Genomic DNA, 15,980 nt, shown 5'->3' with positions numbered 1-15,980 from the left:
GGGAGGGAGCCTGTTGACCTGGGTCTCTCCCAAGAATCCTGTGGCACACTTGGTGGTGCTGGGCCTGGGGCTGCAGCTGCCCTGGTCCCTGCGCTAGTCCCAGGGACCTTAATGTCCCAAAGCAATCTCCTTATCATCTAACTTTCAATGTCCTCTACAGTTTTAGCCTCCAGTCTTCATATATGCTGGGATATTGTTGTCTATTCACTGTATTCCTCAGAAGATCAGCTAGGTGTTCCACCTGTGCTCAGGGAGAAGTGGTCTGCTCCCACCTATTTCGCCACCATCTTCCAAGTTCTCACAGCTTTTTTTTCTAATTGTGAATTGGTGGATATTTAAGTTGCTTCCATACCTTGGCTATCATATGAAATGTCTTTCTTTGTATCCTGTTATAACTTTGTTTTAAAGCCTATTTTATGTGCTATAAGTATTGCTACCTCAGCTTTCTTTTTCATTTTTATTTAATGCATGAAATACATTTTTCCATTCTTTTACTTTTATTCTGTGTTGTCTTTAAATTTGAAGTGGAGTCTCTTATAGGAAACATATGTATGAGTCTTGTTTTATTATTTAGCACCCTATATCTTTTGATTGGTATAGTTAATTCATTGACATTTAAAGTGATTTTTGATAGATACATAGTTATTGCCATTTTATTATTCATACATTTTATTTTTCTTCTTCATAGAGAACTCCCTCTAACATTTCATGTAATACTGGTTTGGTGGTGACAAAGTCCTTCAGTTTTTTTCTTTTCTGGGACCTCCCTTATTTTTTGCAATATTAATTTGCTGGTTTATTTTGAGTAGGATATTTTAGGGCTTTTGTTTTGTGTTGTTCTATTTTTTTCTCTTCTCTTTTCTGCTTTGTCCCTCAGTTTCTCATTTTACAGTAAGCCACATCTACTTCTGCCTAGGACTAAGCATTATAATGGAGTTTTACAGATCCTATTATTTGGTAATAGAGAAATCCTAGGCTCAGACAAGAAGCCAGCAGGCAGGCTTAATTCTTTTGTGATCCAGAATCTCAAGTGAACTGGTCCTTCTGGCAATGGGTCAGAGTTTATTTTAGTCTTATTTCCCTACCAGGGCATTCAAATCCAAACACCTGACTCAAATCAGAGAACTGGATCCCTTCCTCCACATCACATGGAAAATTATTAGTCCTCTTACCTGTAAAAAAGCCAGGTCCCCAGGAATATTGCCTGTTTTGGGCTACAATGCTCAGCAGGTTTGTGCTTTCTGTGACAAGTGTTGTGTTGCTATCTGGTTTATGGCTCCAAACATATTTATCTTTTTTTCTTTTTTGAGCTGAGTATATCTTAGAGTGGTCCTCTTTTAAATTTTTTTCTGTCATTGTTATGTATTTGGAGCAAAGGGCTATTCTGAAATAGGAAGATTTCTTGAAGGATATCTTAGTGTTCTTTCATTGTAAGCCACAGAATGACCTCTGGAATATGCACATAGGGAGCCTGGGAGGGGCTCATAGTGTGGAGGGATGTGACCAGAATAGGTATGGGGATCTGGGTGGTGGAAACTAATAGAGAGTCTGGTTCATGCTGTTCCTGGATCTAATTCCTAGATTTCAAAGCAGGTTCAGTCATTTTGTCACTATCTTCTTTTTAATTAAAGTTTTTAAAATTATGTTTATTGATTTTAGAGAGAGGAAGGAACAGAGAAAGAGGAGATTAATGTGAGAGAGAAACCTTGCTTGATTGCCTCTTGCACACACCCTGACTAGGAATTGAACCCACAACCTAGATATGTGCCCTGACAGGGAATCGAACCCATAAACTTTTGGTGAATGGGATGACACTCCAATCAACTGAGCCACACTGGCCAGGGCTTGTCAGTATCTTTAAGAGTCAAATTCCCAGAAAGAATGCCTGGCATTTGTTGGGCCAATCATATTTTCTGGAATAATTTAATTGATAGCCTCTCCAAGACTGTATGAAATGCATGGAGAAGGAAGTCCAAAATAAAATTGGGGTATTGCTTTCAAAATATGGGAACATGCATGTTGGGCAAAAACAAAAAACAAAACTATATATTCCCACTCTATATGCTCTGCCACTAAGTAGTTGTGAGAACACCAATAACAATATTTATCACGTACTTTCAAGTATTTACTATGTATCGGTCACTGTTCTTGGTCTCTTCAAGACCTCCAAATCCTTACCACATTCCATGAGACATAAATTATCTTTATGCTGCTGATTAAAACGCTAAGGCTTAGAGTGGTTGAGCAACTTTTATAAGGTCACATAACTGGGATTCACATCCTGTTGGTTGGAGTCCTCCTGAGCCACTGAACCACACTGCCTCTGGATGCAAGTGCTTCTTTATCAGGTTGCCTGAGAAGTATGTGACACAGTGCAGGGAGAGTACCTGGCACAGTGCTCAGTCCATGGTCATCATTTAGTGTCTGAGCAGATTGTTCAATATGAATCCAATTGGGGATCATTGTGTTTTCTCTATACATGGGGAGTGAGAGGAGATTATGTGAACTATTTTTTTCTTTGACAATCCAAGGAAACTTTCATAACAAGAGGGTGTTATCAACAATTAGAGGCCAGAGTTGAGCTGTGTTACAAATTATCTGACTCCCTGAGCTATTTGTCACCTCTTCTTTCAGCTAAAGTCAAAATGAAAATACCCTGTGGTCATTTCCTTCTCAGAACCGTTGGACTCAAAGAAAGGCCAAAGGAAACACATGCTGCTGCTTATTGTGAAGGAACATGAAAACCAAACTTTACATTTTCCTGGATGGTAAATGTAATATATGTCCTTTGAGTAAAAATGAAGACACTCAGGATAATAATAAAGCATAATAATTGCCAACACTATTGATGGCTTAACAGTGTGCCAGGATCTGGGCTCCGCTTATTGTATTGCCTAATTTTTATTCTCCTAATGAGACAGGATAGTAAGAAGGTAGGAAAATTCCTTGGCAAGAGGAATGAGACAGATACTTGGACACAGTGGTCGAGCGATTTACAGCCAGATACAGGAAATCACTTCCCTAGAGATAACATCTAGGCCTCAGTTGTATTTCAGCTCCAAGCCTAGAAAAATAGCAAACCAGGTGGTGACACTAGGAGCAACTATAATAACTAAAGATTCCCTGCCCTGGCACTGACCAATCAGTGGAGACCACAACCCTGAAAGAGCGCATCTGGAAAACTAATGACTATTCTTCTGAAACCCTCCCCCTGCAACCTCCCCTAAGATTCCTGCCTGCAAGAAAGAAATAAAAGCCTCACAACAAAGGACCCAGTGCACATTGCTCTCTCTCTCTCTCTGGGGAGCAGCCTACACCATTCCCTTTTCCCCCTCTTCCTTTACTTCCTCCCCCACAGGTGAGCACCTCCTAAACTCTAAAGGTCCCTGAGACTTGAAATCAGGGGAGCAATGGGCAGTGGCAGCTTGTCCCAGGCTAATCACCTAAACCTTTCTCCAAGGCCCCCTTTTCTCTGACTTCCCAGTGAGCTAAAGCAGACCAGCCTAGGCTCTCCTGTTGCTTCTTCTATGTTAAGCCCTTCTTTGTTTTATTGTCCTCTCTTTAATAAATGTACCATCAGGAAGTTTCAGCCAAGACAGAGGCATAGGTAGAAATGCTTTGCCTCCTTGCACAACCAAAAGAAGGATAACAAACAATTTAAAAACAATAAGCAACTAGAACTGCCAGAAAATCAAACTGTGTGGAACTCTGACAACCAAGGAGTTAAAGAAACATTCAGCCACCTGGTAGCAGGGGCAGCAACAGGCAGCTGGGCTGAGATGACCCATGGCAAGGCTGAGGACCATGAAGGCAAGGAAGGAATAGCTGACCAAGAAACTAAATAGTCAAAATCTCTAGCTATAAAATACTATAGGGATTGCAAAATTGGGAGAAACTCCAAGTCTCACAAGAGAGTTTGTTGAAACTGGAGTGGAGGAGCGAGCAGCATTGGTTCTCTCTTGGACCCAACCCCCACAGACAGTGCCACAGGGCAGCAAAGAGGGTTGCCCTGCCCTGATGAATACCTAAGGCTCTGCCCTTACAACATAATAGTTGCACTGAGACAAAGAAGTATGGCCCATATGAAAGCACAGATCAAAACTCCAGAAAAAGAGCTAAGTGATGAGGAGATAGACAACTTATCTGATGCAGAATTCAAAATACTGGTAATTAGGATTGAACTTAGTCACCAAATGAATGAAGAAACGAAGGCTACCCAAAATAAAATAAAGCAAAATATACAGGGAACCAACAGTTGGGAAAGAAAGGAAACCAACCAACAGAAGGGAAGGAAGCCGGAACTCAAATCAATGATTTGGAAAAAAGAAGAAATAAACATCCAACTGGGACAGAATGAAGAAAAAAGAATTCAAAAAAATGAGGAGAGGCTTAGGGACCTATGGGACAACTGTAAGTGCTCTAACATCTGAACCATTGGGGTGCCAGAAGAAGGGGAAGAGCAAGAAATTAAAAACTTATTTGGAAAAATAGTGAAGAAAAACTTCTCCAATCTGGCAAAGGAAATAGACTTCCAGGAAATCTGGGAAGCCCAGAGAATCTCAGAGAAATTGGACCCAAGGAGGAACAAATCAAGGTACATCACCCAAGGTTAACGATAAGGAGAGAATCTTAAAAGCAGCAAGAGGAAAGGATGAAGTTACTTACAAAGGAGTCCCCATCAGAGTGTCAGCTGATTTCTCAAAAGAAACCATGCAGGCGAGAAGGGCCTGGAAAGAAGTATTTCAAGTAATGAAAGGCAAGGACCTACATCCAAGATTATTCTATCCAGCAAAGCTATCACTTAGAATGGAATATGCTTCCCAGATAAGATCTTGTTAAAGGAGTTCATCACCACCAAGCCCTTATTATATGAAATGTTAATGGGACTTATCTAAGAAATAGAAAAAAAATCTATGAACAGTAAAATGACAACAAACTTATAACTATCAACAACTTAACCTAAAAAACAAAAACAAAAACAAAACAAACTAAGTAAACAGATAGAACAGGAACAGAATCACAGAAATGAGGATCATATGGAGGGTTATCAGTGGGGAAGGATTGGGGGGAGGATGGGGAGGAAAAGGTACAGAGAATAAGAATCATAATTGGTAGGCATAAAATAGACAGGGGGAAATTAATACTAGTATAGAAAATAGAGAAGCCAAAGAATTTATATGTACAACCCATGGACATCATCTAAAGGGAGGGGGAATGCTAGAGAGTGGACGGTGCAAAGTGGAAGGGGTATAAAGGTGAGAAAAATTTGGAACAACTGTATAGCATAATCAATAAAGTATAATCAATAGCATAATCATTAAAAACCCTCATAGACACAGACAACAGTATGGTGATTATCAGAGGAGAAAGAGGGGTTAGGGGAAGTAGAAGAGGACAGAGGAGGGGATAAATAGTGATGGAAAGTTACTTAACTTTGGGTGGTGAACACACAATTCAAAATACAGATGGCATATAATAGAATTGTACACCTGTTACCTATGTAGTTTTGTTGACCAATGTAACCCCAATAGATTCAATAAAAAAGAAGATAAATTAAAAAATAAATGTGTCATCATAGTCACCTGGACTTGTCTTGTCAAATCTTTCCTGTGAAAGTCAAGAACTCATCCACTACCAGCTGGTCCTAGGCATACCTACTCTGGGCCAGGCCCCACATCTGCTGACGATAACAGTGCCATGAGTAAGGTCTTATTACTATCCCCACTTTATAGATGAGATATCTGAGAATTGGGAGGGAGTAATTTTTCAGCCATATAGGTTGTAGTCAGAACAAAGTGGTTAGTATTTATACCCTGGCTCCAATCTACACCTTGAACTGCATATTGCATTGCTGACAAAGAAAACCTTTATCTTTCTTCCCTCCCTCCCTCCCTCCCTCCTCCCTCCCTCCCTCCCTTGTTATGGTCTGTCCATGAAATGACACATGCTTCTGCTTGAACAACCAAACCTTTAAAGTATTTTCTCATACATATGTGTGTGCAATGTTGTCTTGTTCAGGAAAGGGTGCATGTTAGCTGGAATCTTACAGCCTGTTGAAACATGTGCTTTGAACATCAAAAGCTTCATCCACCCTGTGACTGTGCATACCGGGATAGGCATAACTTATGTTCCGAGCAAGTAAGCTGTCTGGAAAGCAGTACAACCATGGTGACAACGAAACAACAAATTGGGAACTGGGGCAATTTCCCCAAATACGTCACTGTTACAATTTTTCTCAGGAAAACCTCCACAACATATATTTCTGCCCTTTTGCCAAAAGCCCTAACATGTTCTGACACCTTCCCTATGTCTAATGAAGTGCATTTGAGTGTTCTTGGCCACCTCCACAGCCTTTATCCATCAACACAGGACTTGTCCTTACTGGTTTTTCACTTAATTTGGGTTGGAAACCAGACTGGGTTTGAGTCCTGACTCTACTCCCCAGCTGCCTTTTGGCCAAGGGCAAGTTGCTTCACTCTCTGAAACAAACAAAACTAAAACAAACTAATAGAAACAGAAACCAAAGTGATGGTTACCTGAAGGGAGGGGTAGAGGGATGGGTGTAAGGCAGGGGTGTCAAACTCATTTTCATGGTGGGCCATGTCATCCTTGTGGTTGCCTTCAAAGGGCTGAATGTAATTTTAGGACTGTATAAATTTAATTGCTCCTTAACAGTTAAGTGAGAGTTCAGTGCTGCCACCAGGTAGAAACAAGGTGCCAGTCCAGATAAAACAAGGTGGAGGGCCAGATTCGGCTGGTGGGCCTTTGCTTGCAACCCTTCGTATAAGGAGAAGGGGAATATAGTCAATATTGTGGTAACTTTGCACAGTGATAAATGATTACTAGAATAAGTGGTGTGATCATATTGTAAGGTATAAAAATGTTGAATCACTATTGCACACCTGAAACTAACATAACCAACATAAAATTGTATACCACCTATACTTAAATAAAAAATAAATTTAAAACCCACTTTTTTCTTTTGTTTCTAATTAGTTAATTAATTCTTAAATTGAATTTGTTGGAGTGACATTGGTTCATAAAACCATTCAGGTCTCATAAGCCTTTGGTAATGACTGAATCCCCTTTAGTACATACATCTATCAGACATCCTGTGAGCATCTACTTTTTGCTAGCATGTGTCTAAGGCTTCTAATAACCTCCCATTAGCTGCTCTTCCCATCATTTTTAGAAATAAGATATTTTACTGCACATGGCTGCTTGACCAAACATCTTAATTTCCCAATCCCAGTTGTAGGTATTTTTGACCATGTAAATGGAGGATCGTGTGGGGTTTCTGAGAATTCTTCTTAAAGAAAATGGGACCCCCCCACCTTTTTGCCTCTTTCTTTTTCTGGTTGCTTGCAACACAAACCTGATGGCTGTAACTTAGTAGCCATATGGATCAGGAAGCTCCATGCTAAGATGATGGACCAGTGAGGTAGATGGAGTCAGGGTTGCTGGTGACTGAAGAGAATACAATCTAGACTTTTGTGTTAGTCAGTGTTCTCCAGAGAAGCAGAATAACAGGACATGTGAGTTTGTCTAGAAAAAGTCCAGCCATTGTTAACATACAAAAAGTGGTTTGTATAACATCGATGTAATTGGCAGCCAAGGAGAGTGGACTGGAATGTACATGTGTGAACAATGATGACTTCACTAAACTAGTCAGTGGGAAAAGTAGATGTTGTTGAGTATTTGTACTGTATGGTCATTGCATTCAAAATGGCTGAGTGAGTGGAGCAACAAATCTTCATCAAAGTTTGTATGAGGCTTGACCATTTCTTCACAGAAACTATTCAGATGACTCAGAAGGCCCCAGCTATGGGCAACTGGTGACTGGCAGCTTCATCATGACAATGCACCTACTCATGCATCACTTCTCACACAGAGTCTTTTTGTGAAACATCAAATCATCTAGATGATTCAGCCCCACTGCAACCTAAATTTGGTGCCCTGTGACTTCTGGCTTTTCCAAAAACTAAAAGATATTTCAGAACATTGATGAGATTCAGGAAAATACAATAGGGCAACTAATGGCAACTGTTAAAACTGTGAGGTCCCAAGGTGCCTACTTTGAAGGGGACTGAGGCATCATTGTCCCATGTGCAATGTTTCTTGTACCTTGTATATTCTTCAATAAATGTCTTTATTTTTCATAGTACATGGCTGAATACCTTTTGGACAGAACGCATATATATCTATCTTCAGCATGTAGATGGCAGACTGTGGGACTCTTAGTTTCTGTAATAACATGAGCCAATTCCTTATAATAAATCTATTTATTTACTTATCTATCTATATATATATACACACACTAAATACACAAATATTACAAATATATGTGCATTTATGTTTGTGTATACATACACATGTTACATATTTATTCATGTGATTATATATATATAAATTTATTATAAAAAATTGGCTCACACAATTATTGAGGCTGAGAAGTCTCACAATCTGCCATCTACAAGCTGGATACTCAGGACAGCAAGTGCTGTCATTTTCAGTCCAGATGCAAAGGCCTGAGAACCAGGAGAATTGATTGATGGTGAAAGTTCCAGTCTGAGTGCAGGGATAACCAAGGTCCCAGCTCAAAAAGAGTCAGTCAGAGAAAGTAAATTCTCCTTCACTCTGCCTTTTGTTCTCTTCCAGCTCTGGGCCAGCTGCACAAGGCTCAGCCACATTGGGGAGAGCAATCTTGTTTCCCTTAGTCTACAGATTCAAATGTTAATTGCTTCCACCAACACTCTCATAGACACACCCAAGATAAAGTTTAAGCAGACATCTGGGTAGCACATGTCTCACTCAGTCAAGCTGGCACATAAGCATTGACCATTACAACTTCTCATTTCTAACCACTATGAAGAGGGCCTGATAAGTGGCTGGGGAAACAAAGGCTAAGTAAGATTTTGTCAGCTAGAGGACACAGCACAGACATCCCAGGATGAAAAAGCAGCATGAGAAAGCCAGAAAAAAAGAAAGATTGAAGACATATAACTTATGTTGAGGACAGTGAGAAATTTGGGGTAACTAGGTTCTGTGTGTGGAATAAGGTCTAGGTCAGTGGTAGGACTTAAAAGAAATGTAAAGCCATAATAAATTTGGGGACCAACTTGTAGCACAGTAGTTATAGTAGTTCATAAATAAACTCTTAAGTTTAAAATAAGTTAAGGGATAAAGAAGCACTTCCTAAAAAATTATAGCTATAGTTCTCAGCTTGGTTTTTCTCATTCAAAATATGCTCACATTGCTTCACTTAGCTGCAGCTTCACCCCGTGGGGAGGAGGAGTACATCATCTTACTCTGCACAGAAGGTGTCTGCATGTCAAACGAAGCCAAAATCAGATCCATCCTTGGGGAGGTGTGTCCTCCTTCTCAGCCATCTTCTGCTCATGAGGATTGACTTTTATCCAAAGTAAAAGACCTACTATTGTAAGAGTACATGTTTTATAGATATTTATAGAAAGGCCAATAATTTTCACATATATAACCCCAATTCTACCTGACTATTCTGGGTTCATAGGTACATAGGAAAAATTAGCAATGAAAGTCCAAATTTGTTCAGATATGTCCTCCTGCATGGTTAAGGACAAGTCCATACCCTTCTATGTGCCTCCATCTATGGACAGGAGTGTTGGGGGAGGTGTACCTCTGTGGTCTTACACACTGCTCTGGACCTCTGGGAGGTCTTTGTCCACATTGCCTGGAGTCACCTCCAGCAGGTTCCAGGGTCATTGTCTTCTAAGGTTTCTGCTGCTGCTGTGCTCACCTTATGGGTATTTTACCTTCCTCCTTGTTCTTCCCTCCAGCTAAGGAGTAGATGTAGACCTTAAAGAAAAATCCCTTATGTCCCCACATCACAGTTTAGATATCAAGAGCTTGCTGGAACCTCTGGGATCACTGGTCACACTCATTGGGTACCAGCCACAGAACACTTTCCCACCTAACCCCCAACATCCATATTTTGGAGACCTCTCATATCCTAAGGGGATTTCCAAGCCCTCCTAGACTCTTTGGATCCAGATGCAAGGACATGGAGTCCAGAGGGAAGAAACATTCCATCTCACTTGTCTAGGAATAATCTTCCAAGCCCTACCCAGGATGACTGAGGGAGAATACCTCCATCACCTTCACAGGGAAATCCCTACCTCTCCCTATAGTAATGTGGTCTTACCCTAACACCCTAAAACCACTTTTCTCAGAGTAACATGGGCTACATGATGGGAATCAACTGAAGCACATATTAAAATGCAAATTCCTGAATCCCATCTCAGACTCATTAAATAAGAATATGTGAATGGGTCCCAGAATCTTCCTACAAGATACTGCAACATCAGAGCATTCCTTGGAGTCAGACATTTTTGGTCTTAAATGTTATATATTGGGGACATCAGTAATACAGGCTTTCCTGAGCTTCTCCCATCTTATTACTCCTGTGTGAAGAGGGCATTGGGGCTTACCATTCTTCTGTAGTCTTCTGGGTCTTAGCTTGGCCTCTTTTGAAGAGCCACTCAAACAGGAACATACATTTTTGAAAAGGTCTATAACTATGTGGGTAAAGGCAGTCCAAAGTCTCACTTAGAGAAGGACCATTCCTATCAGGAAGTGTGATCTTGGAGACACAGCTCTGCCTAGATCTAGGCCCTCTGGTACTTTGTCACAGAAAACAATAAGCCTGGTTAGGGCTTAGGTTCCCAAATGTCTTCATGTCACAGATCTGCAAACAGTTTTTGCTTGTTATGTGCATAACCAAATGGCTGGGTCAAGTTGTTTCACTAGGACAAAGAGTAGCTGACACACATCAGCATTGTGGACAAGAGGGCTATGGGCCTCATGAAAGGGTGGCCTTGTCATTTATGGGGATAACCATGTCCCAACCAATGGAGTAAGCAAGAGTGGTCCTGGACAAACAGGAACAGATGATTGTCCGGCTAATGGGCCAGATGTGGTGTTTTTGTTTTGTGATTAATATTGTATTTTTTAAAAATCTTGAGCCAGCACTATAAAATCAAAAGTTTCAAATAAAAATCTAGATATCCAGCTTTTCTGGAAAAATTCAGAAGACTGATATTATCAGTCTCGCCTCCTGCACAGCAGCAGGAGGAGGATATGTGCTTTGCAAGGCCATCCCACCCTACTCCCCCAGTGTCCCCCTGCCACAATTGTCATTATGATGTTTCCTTTCACCAGTATAGTACCATTCAGCCTGCCTCTTCCTGAGTCTGTGACCTCAGAGATGAGGAAAGGACCTCTGGCCCACAGAGAAGAGAATCGGGTCCCCTCCTTAGTCAGAGCTCAGCTCACAACTAGACTGGAGCTCCTGATCATACTGCTATCCAAATAACCAAAAATACACTTTTTTCCATGAAATGTTCATGCCATTTGGGAAAAAAATATCTCCATGCCTACGCCACCTACCCAGGCTAACATTTTCTTGTCTTGCATCTGGATTTGGACAACTTTGTGTTTCTCCTGGAAGCTTGGTACCACAGGATATATATCTGTTGTCACCTGAGCTTTTCTCCCTCAAGGTGCCCATAAAACCTACAAGCTAGGGCTGATTGTCTCATGCAGGTACATCTGAGTACAAAATTCCAGTATTACTTTGCTTGGGATATGTATCCATGGGTTTATAGCTTTTGCTTCCAAGGGTATGTAGTATCCTTTGAGGTCCTCTTCATTCTCCGAGTATTCAAATGTTCCAGTAGCTTACATTGGAAACTGATTTTTAAATATAGTTTTCTTATATATATATGGCCTTGCCACAAATATTTTTAATGTTTTTAAGGTGAATCCTTAAAAGGTGAACCAAAAGAGCAGGTATAGCCAGTGAGGCATCAGGCAGCAAGCCCAGAGAGGCCCTTAAAAATTTCCAATGTTTAAACATTTAAAAACTAGATGAAAAAAAACTTAGGGGTTCAAAATTTTATTTAAAAACCAATGAGTTGTTCTAAAAAGACACATTCTTTACATGTTCCAATAACAATAAAATTGGCATTTTATAAAAGTTAAAATTTTATTTAATTAAGTGGCATTTTTAAGAGGGTTAAAAGGTATATGAATGTCTATCTTTTGCCTTCAATTGAGAGTAACTTGTTGGAAACTGCCCTGCCTGGTTTCAGGAGCTGTAAACCTCCTATAGATAAGGATGAGTGAACAACCTCCAGAATGCAAGCCACAGAGACAAAGCTTGTCTCTGGTATTGAACACTGCCTTTACTTACTCCCCTGCCCCCAGTGCATGGTTGATAGTCAATGATGGGTACAACCCCTCGGGGGCAGGGGGGGGACCTAAGCCAGACATGATCATTTGGGAGTCCATCATGGAAGGACTCGGGGGGCTACAACAAAGAGGGAGTGATGGACCCTCGCTCCCCACCCTCCCCAGCTATTCTGACATAACCCAGCCCCATGTCCTCTGGGAGAAGTGCTTCCTGGCTTTAATCTACTTAAGCCTGAAAACCTGTGATCGGGAAGGCAGTGCAGCCCTTTGCCTGGCTAGAGCGGGATCTAAGGTGATCTGGCATAAGAAAGAATTCCTACCAATCTTGTGAAGCCTGCTTTGCTAAGAATGCTTTTAGTTAAATTATAAAGGCTTGGGCAGAACATAAGTTCGTAGGCTTTTAGCTGATAGACCCTGACTTAGAAAAGGCCCTAATGGTTTTTGTTTACTATCTACTGTTTACTGCCTGACAATGATTAATAAGTTGTACCTGAACTCCTGTGCAAAAAAACCAGTGAAAGCCTGTCTAGGCAAGGGAGTCTAGGCAATTCTCTCCCCTTGAGAGAGTTGCCAGGCCACTCCGAGTCAGTCCCCCCTTGAGGGATTAGCCAGGCCATCCCTTTTCCTTCACAGGACTCGGTAGTCTGTGTGAATTTGTCTCGTGTCTCATCCATGATGCTGCGGGCACTGTGAGCCAGTGCATGCATCAGTAAGCTGTATTTTCTCTTTCTCTGCAGGAAGACTTGTGCAAGGCTACATAGGCCAGAGGAAGGTAGAGTAGAAGGTTGTGGGCACATTTCTTTCTTTTCTCTCCCTTCCTTCCTTCTCTCTTTTTAGCTTTTTAAAATTATATTTTATTGATTATGCTATTGCAGTTGTCCCCATTTTCCTCCCTTTATCACCCTCCAGCCAGCACTCCTGACTCCCTCAGGCAATCCCCTCATCATTGCTCATATCTGTGGGTAATGCATATGTTCTTTGGCTACTCAGTTTCCTATACTGTACTTTATATGTCCAAGACTATTCTGTAATTACCTATTTCTACTCTTCATAACCTCACCTCTTCACCCATTCCCCCCCACACCCCTCCCACCTGGCAACCAGCAAAAACACTCTCTGGGACTTCCAGCCAAGGCGGAGGCATAGGTAGACACACTGTGCCTCCTTGCACAACCAAAAAAAGGACAACAACAAATTTAAAATAAAAAAACAACCAGAACCGACAGAAAATTGAACTGTATGGAAGTCTGACAACAAAGGAGTTAAAGAGGAAACATTCATCCAGATCAGTAGGAGAAGCAGAGATGTGCAGCCAGGTAGAGAGGACTCCCAGCAAGGCAGTGGTTGGAGGAGGGGTCAGACTAGGCAGCAGCTGGTGGAACAGGCAAGGTGGCAGCTGGTGGACTGGGCAGTCCCACATTCACGTGCAGATAAACTGGGAGGAACAACTAGGGAGCAAGGCAGACTGCACAATCCAGGGTTCCAGTACCAGGAAATAAGGCCTTAAAGTCTCTAAGTGGAAACACCTGTAGGGGTTGAGGCAGCAGTGGGAGAAACTCTCAGCTTCACAGGACAGTTCGTTGGAGAGACCCACAAGGTTCTAGAATGTACACAAATCCACTCATCAGGGAATCAGGACCAGAAGGGTTTAATTTGATTGTGGGTAGTCAGGGAAGTGACTGAAAGCCAGCAGAGAGCAGAGCAAGTGGCACTGTTCCCTCTCCAACCCATCCCCCACAAACAGCATCACAATGCAGCAAAGTCGGTTACCGTGCCCTGGTGAATACCTAAGGCTCTGCCCCTTACTATGTAACAGGCAGGCAGAGACAAAAAAAAATTACCCAAATGAAAGAACAGTGCAAAGCTCAAAAAAAAAAAATACAACTAAGCAACAAAGAGATAGCCAACCTATAAGATGCAAAGTTGAAACCACTGGTTTGCACAATACTCCAGGAACTCAGTGGGTACTTCAAAATCATAAAAAAGAGCCAGGCGGCAATGAAGGTCACATTATGTGAAATAAAGAAAAATCTACAGGAAACCAACAGTGATGGGAAGAAAACCAGGACTCAAATCAATGGTTTGTTGCAGAAAGAAGAAATAAGCATTCAACCAGAACAGAATTAAGAAAGAAACAAGAATTCAAAAAAATGAAGAGAGGTTCAGGAACCTCCAGAACATCTTTAAACATTTTTACATATGAATCATAAGGGTGCCAGGAGGAGAAGAGAAAGAGCAAGAAGTGGAAAACATATTTGAACAAATAATGAAGAAGGACTTCTCCAATCTGGCAAAGGAAATAGACTTCCAGGAAGTCCAGGAAGCTCAGAGTTTTAAAGAAGTTGGACCCAAGGAGGAACACACCAAGACACATCATAATAACATTAACCAAGATCAAAATGAAGGAGAGAATCTTAGAAGTAGCAAGAGATAAGGAGACAGTTACCTACAAAGGAGTTACCATAAGACTGTCAGCTGATTTCTCAAAAGAGACCTTACAGGCAAGAAGGGGCTGGAAAGAAGTATTCCAAGTCATGAAAGGCAAGGAGCTACATCCAAGATTACTCTATTCAGCAAAGCTTTCATTTAGAATAGAAGGGCAGACAAAGTTCTTCTCAGATAAAGTCAAATTAAAGAAGTTCATCATCACCCAGCCCTTACTATCTGAAATGTTAAAAGGACTTATCTAAGAAAAAGAAGATAAAAATTATGAACAGTAAAATGGCAACAAACTCACAGTTATTAACAACCACACCTAAAACAAAAACAAACTAAGCAAACAACTAGAGCAGGAACAGAATCACAGAAATGGAGATCACATGGAGGGTTACCAGTGGGGAGAGAGAAGGGGAGAGATGGGTAAAATGTACAGAGAGTAAGTAGAATAAATAGTAGGTAGAAATAGACAGGGGGTGGGTAAGAATAGTATAGGAAATGTAGAAGTCAGAGAACTTACATGTATGACCCATTGGCATAAACTAAAAGAGGTGAATGCGGGTGCGAAGGGTGTGCACGGCAGAGGGGGATAAAGGGGGGAAGTGAGACAACTGTAATAGCATAATTAATAAAATATATATATTTAAAATGCTGTCTATATCCATGATTCTGTCTCTGTTCTTCTTATTTGGTTAATTTTTTTTAAGATTCAACAGTAGATAGATAAGTATTTTCAGCAATTATTTTTTATATTTTTTATATTCTTTTTGTCAAATAAGTCTTTTTAACATTTCATATAAAATGCTTTGGTGATGATGAACTCTAGTTGTTTTTTTTTTTTTTTTTTTTTTTTTTTTTTTTTTTGTCTGGGAACCTCTTTATCTGCCTTTTGACTCTGAATGATAGCTGGGTAGAGCAATCTTGGTTATAGGTCCCTGCTTTTCATGACTTCCAATATTTCTTTCCAATTTCTTCTAGCCTGCAAAGTATCTTTTGAGAAATCAGCTGACAGTCTATGGGCACTCCCCTGTAGGTAATTAACTTTTTTCCTCTTGCTGCTTTTAAGATTCTCTTTTTATCTTTAACATTTGGCATTTTAATTATGATATGTTGTGGGGTAGAGCCCCAAACAAGATAGTTGTCCCAGGGGCTGCTTATACTAGCCTCAGTTTTTTGTATTCTTTTTTCTTAATGTTGTTCTGATTGGTTGTTTTCTGCTTCCTTATATTCCAAATCATTGATTTGATTCTCAGCTTCATCCACTCTACTGTTGTTTCCTGGTAAATTGTTCTTTCTTTCAATTAGTGTATCCTTCA

This window comes from Sturnira hondurensis, unplaced genomic scaffold, assembly GCF_014824575.4.
Source record: "Sturnira hondurensis isolate 20B ecotype Veracruz unplaced genomic scaffold, ASM1482457v3 Scaffold0009125, whole genome shotgun sequence".
In the NCBI taxonomy this organism is placed as follows: domain Eukaryota; kingdom Metazoa; phylum Chordata; class Mammalia; order Chiroptera; family Phyllostomidae; genus Sturnira; species Sturnira hondurensis.
The sequence above is the reverse complement of the archived record's forward strand: the minus strand, read 5'-3'. Positions refer to the sequence as shown.